We start from the raw sequence: 5708 nt of genomic DNA, 5'->3' as shown, positions 1-5708 counted from the left end.
TGTTTCCTTTAGATCTGTCATGTCAGTCTCTGTAGATTCCATTTCTTTCTGGTTGTGTAATTTCCTGAGCTTGTTTTTCTGCTTCCTCTGACATCCTGTCTTTATACTTGTCTCCAAACTTTAGATAAAAAACTTAATTATATTTACTACAACTTATGTCTCATGTCATTGGGAATAAGACAGTTTGGAATTTTCTCCAGAACTATTTTATGAGGCAAAAAAGAACATTTGTCTCATCACTTTATAGTTACAGCTAGCTGTGAACCTGAAATGACATTAATCCACCTTAAGGTCCTCTTGTCTTAACCACACTTGAGTTTAAACAATTTTTTTGGTTATTTCTTAAAATCCTAGTCATTTTCTAAGGTCAAAGATTTGTTCCCACTGAGGATTTTTAAAAGAATGTATCTCATGCTTTTAAGGTAATTTCCAAAAGAGACTTCATGGAATTATTTTGGGTAATTACAAGACCTATAATGAATACTTTTCTTCTCCATATTACTCCTTGGAATTTATACCTTTTTCTTCTATTTATCTTATTAGTTCAACATTTTACATTCCGATTAAATGACCTTCCTCTGTTTACTGCATCTCTTTCACCTCTTGGAGTATTTAGGTAGAGCTTAAGGAGCCCTGGACCTGGAATCAGTAAGACCTGTGCTTGAAATGTACCTCAGTCACATTACTTGTCTGACCCTGAGCAAGTTGCTTCATTCCAACTCCAATTTCCCTATTTATAAAATTATTGTGTTGGACTAGATGGTTTTTGAGATCCCTTTGAGTTCTATTGTTTTGGGGATTCTCTGATGAGTTTTAGAGTATTTGTTAAAAACTTAGCATCCTTCTTTTACACTTTCACCTTATCCATCAACAGAAAAAACAGAAGCAGAAGAAAAAGCAGAAAAAACAATATTGAACAATTTCAGAGATTATGTGAATATTGCTTGGTTTGTGACATATCAGAGTAATATTTGACTTTACTAACTTGTACATCTCTCAAACCAGGATAGTAATATTATTCTCTTGCATTCTGATTCCTGTATCATCTTTTTCCTTTAGGCAAGATCACATCCAGCTGTACCCATTGGAGTCAATGGATGGAGAGAATCATTCTAAAGTATCTCAGTTTGTGTTCCTTGGGCTCTGTGATTCATGGGAGATTCAGTGTCTCCTCTTTGTGTCCTCCTCTGTACTCTATCTGGTGAGCACTCTGGGAAACATGCTCATTTTGCTCAGTGTGACCTTTGATTCTCGTTTACATTCCCCTATGAATATCCTGCTGGCCAATCTCTCTTTGACTGACTTAGGTTTTGGCTCAGTCACAGCCCCTAAAATGATTTGTGACCTTTTCAGGAAGCATAAGTTAATTTCTTTTGGGGATTGCATTGCCCAGATCTTCCTTATTCATGCATTTGGTGGCACTGAGATGGTGTTGCTTATAGCCATGACCTTTGACAGATATGTGGCCATATGTAAACCTCTCCACTATTTGACCATTATGGACCCAAGAATGTGCATTTTCCTTTTGATTGTTGCCTGGATCATTGGCCTCATCCACTCATTGGTCCAACTAGCTTTTGTTGTAAACTTACCTTTTTGTGGTCCTAATGAATTGGATAGCCTTTTCTTTGATCTTCCCCAGTTCATCAAACTAGCCTGCACTGAGACTTATAGATTGCAATCAATGGTCACCGCTAAGAGTGGTTTCATTTCTTTTGGATCCTTTTGTGTACTGATTATTTCCTACATTTTCATCCTGGTTACTGTTCAAAAACATTCTTCAGGTGGTTCTTCCAAGGCTTTTTCTACTCTGGCAGCTCACATCACTGTGGTAGTTTTATTCTTTGGCCCAATAATACTTTTCTATACGTGGCCATTTCCTACATAACTTTCTTGCTATCTTTGATTCAGTTCTTACTCCATTTCTGAACCCAGTCACCTACACATTCAGGAACAAAGAGATGAAGGTAGCAATGGGAAGAGTTTGTAGCTGACTTTTAAAGAAGGTTGCTTAAATTCAATGGGGTTAAAGACTGTTAATCCTGAGGCTCTTTTTAAGTCTGGCATGTTCCAAATATTCCCATTGTATGTTCCATAGATATCTTAAACACAACATATTTAAAAGGTAATACAACATAATAAAATATAATAAATAGCTAGCATTTATATAGCTCTTTAAGATTTTCAAAGCATTTTACATGTGTTATCTCATTTGAACCTTGCAAAAACCCTCTGAGTTTGATGTTATTATTATGTCCATACTACACATGAGAAAAGTGATGAAGGAGGTTGTGACTTTCCTAGTATGACACAGCTAGTAAATGTCTGAGGCAACATTTGACCTCAGGACTCCCCAACTTTAAGTCCAGTATGGTATCCACTATAATACCTAACTTCCTCATTATTTTCCCACCCAACCTATACCTATTCTGAAGTTCCTGCAGGCCTTTCTTCTGAGGACACCTCCATCTTCCCAGTCTCCCAGGTTCATAATCTTTTGGTTTTCATTTGCTCTGTACACTCCATTACCCCTCCTCCTTCTATGAACACACACACACACACACACACACACACACACACACACATCCTTACCATAGCTGTCAAATTTCTAACACAAATTTCTAGTACATATTGCATTTTACTTCATAGAATGAAAACTCTTCAAAGGCAATGATTGTCTCATCTATCTATCTGTCTGTCTATCTATCTATCTATCTATCTATCTATCTATCTATCTATCTATCTGTTTTTGTTTGTTTGTTTCTGTGTAGCCTCAATACCTAGCATTTATTTTTTTATTTATTTTTGTTTTTGCTTTTTGGTGAGGCAATCAAGGTTAAGTGACTTGCCCAGGGTCACACACCTAGTAAGTGTCAAGTGTCTGAGGCCGGATTTCAATTCATTTACTCCTGACTCCAAGGCTGGAACTCTATCCACTGTGCCACCTAGCCTCCCTCCTAACATTTTATTTTAAAGTTCCAGATCCATGATTTCATTGTTTATGGAACTCCCCGATGAACAAACTCTTTATCAAAGCAAATTGTCAACTCTTCTGCAACTTTCAGTCTTACGAAGTTGCCTAGATTTTGGGAGATTAGGTGACTTGTTTAGAGGCACAGAGACGGTATATATCAATGGTGGAAACTACAAACCTAAAGCCTCATGACTCCAAGGATGACTTTCTATCCACAATACCACACTTCCATGTGTAAACATTTAACAAATGTTCATTAAGTCTTGTCGAATTCCACCCATGTAGTGCATCGAACCCAATTTCATATTCTTGTTTCTGACAATATTTAAATCAGAAGTGTTTTCCTAGAACTCATTATGTCTCATTAATTCTTTTTTTAAACTTTCTTGTTAGATTCTGACATTATTTCAAAGCTTTCTCTAAATCTTTCTCTAGTTTTGATCTCCACAAATTAATTTACTAAGCTAGAAACTAGTTATTTACTAAGAGAACAGTATTTTATCACAACCTGGGATTTCTACACCTAGCACCATCCTGCCTCTGGCACTCCAGTGGTTCTGTGATCCCATTGATTTGGATGTTCACTCCAATGTTGAAGATGCCATGGCCTGCCCATCACATGTGTAATTCTTGCATGTTCTCCATAGGCTTGCCACAGGAGTCCACCCTATGTAATGACCTTCCTCACTTTCTCTTGAGATCACAAGGATACCAAAGGAGCATGTGTCCAACCCATTTCTGCACAGAAATCCTGTCTACAACATTACCAAAAAGTGGCCATCCAGCCTTTGCTTTAATATTTTTTTGGGGGGTGGGGCGGAATCCACTACCTTTGGAGGCAATCCATTATACTCTTGGATGACTTAGGAAGATTTTCCTTTAATCAATTCAATCTCTATAATTTCTATTTATTGCTTCTGGTTCTGTCCTCTGGGGCTAACCATATAATATTAATACCTGTTGCAAACAATAGACCTTCTAACACCTGACAACAGCTGTACCACTGAATCTAAGAATGCTCTTCTCCAGATCAAATACCCCTGGTTCCTTCAACCAGTGAATTAGGAAACATTCACAGAAGTTGAAGTCTCTCTTTATGAGTCCCTATATTTGGCAGCAAAAACCTCTCCAAATGAATGACCATATGGCAACTCAGCATCCTCATTAGAAAGAAAAAGGAAAAAACCCATATACAAGACTTGGATGTTGAACAAAAGATTTATTACAGGATATTTATATAGTAAAGCAAGGCCTCAGGAGGGTTGGAGATAGGATTGGATTGTTGTAATCCTAAAAATTCATGTCCAAATTGGAGTAATGGGTAAGACATTTGCTAAAATGGCCTCTCGGCTTTTTCTCTTTGTATAGCTAAAGTCCCTTCTCTGACATGCATTCGAATTATTTCCTCCTTTTTGGAAGTTCCAGGATGGTGATTGGTGGAAAGTAATGGCATATCTGCTACTTCTGCTTTCAGATATACAATTTGGGATTTCTAAGTTCAGTATCTGGTTGAAGAAGATAAGAAAATGAAAATGAAGTATTTTCTGATTTACTCAAGGTTGGCCAACACTGGGGATATTTAGGGTCTTATCTATGATGCTGAGTTCTATGGGGTCATTTTGGTCTAGGTGGATACTTTATGAGGTTATTATTGGGAAAAGAGACAAAGACCTTAGCTAATTTTAATATTCCCAGAGAATTATCACTTTTAAATTATCTTGCAAATGCTGAAAGAATGGTCTTGGTTATTCTCTAAAGTGTAGATTCAGAGGTTATCTAGCATAACACATTTTGATGGTCAACGGATGGGTGTTTTCTTTAATTTTGATGGTCTGATGTTAACATTGTGTATTTTATTTTTAATGAAAGTAAGAATGTCTTACCTTTAAATGAAATTTTGATTGATGCTATACACCCTGTATTTTAAAATTATTCCATTCAATCTGGAATTTCCACTTATTTTCTTTTTTTCAGTGATTCAAGAATCAGATTGGAATTTTGGAAGAGTAAATAATTTTGATTAAAAATGTGAAAGTTAAAAAAATTTCCTCGGTATTAACATTAAAAAATAAAGATTTCAAATTAGATCAAGAAAAGATCAAAAGGGCCTTTTTCACATTTACATCTTTCTTTTGCTATACTACATTAATAGCCTTTTCTCTTGGTTACCTGGGGAAAACAGATTCCTAAGAGACAATATTCTGGCCAAACAATATCAGGCTAGCAATCTTATTTTCTGTAACATCATTTGGCCACTTCCCTCCAGTGCTGATAATTAGCTGCCTTTCTATTATGGAAGCACTTTATACATCTTTTAGTAGTTCTGTTCACTACACATAAGAGAAGCTAAGCTTTTGGCTTCTGGACAATGCTACCATATCGTATGCAGAGACAGTACAGGTAGGTGGGAAAGATAAGAAAAAATTCTCTAGAATGAGGAACAGACTGACCATCACTCTATGTTTTCACTATGAAGAGATAATTCTAATGACAGGATTGCTCATTCCACAGGATAATTTGAGTGGGCCATTGTCTTCTGAGAGCATAGAATGCAATGGAGGCAGGGAATCAGCAAGAGGTGAGAACAACTGGAAGACAGTGTGAAGGTTCTGAATTATGGACATACCTAGAAAATGAAACTGATCCCATTTCCTGATGGGAGATGTTTCAGGATTAGAGGGTAAGAATAAAAATTTAACGATCAAACAAGAATTAGAATTTTCATTCCTCCTTA

General features: G+C 36.5%; 1 pseudogene; it reads left to right on the top strand.

Annotated features, from left to right (window-relative positions):
* The first annotated feature begins 1093 nt into the window (after positions 1-1093).
* Positions 1094-2015, top strand: LOC114024069 (annotated as a pseudogene).
* The last annotated feature ends 3693 nt before the right edge of the window (positions 2016-5708 follow it).

The sequence above is a fragment of the Vombatus ursinus genome, unplaced genomic scaffold (genome assembly GCF_900497805.2).
Source record: "Vombatus ursinus unplaced genomic scaffold, bare-nosed wombat genome assembly UNPS02004496.1, whole genome shotgun sequence".
Taxonomy (NCBI): Eukaryota; Metazoa; Chordata; class Mammalia; order Diprotodontia; family Vombatidae; genus Vombatus; species Vombatus ursinus.
This window is presented reverse-complemented; position numbering and strand designations above follow the sequence as displayed.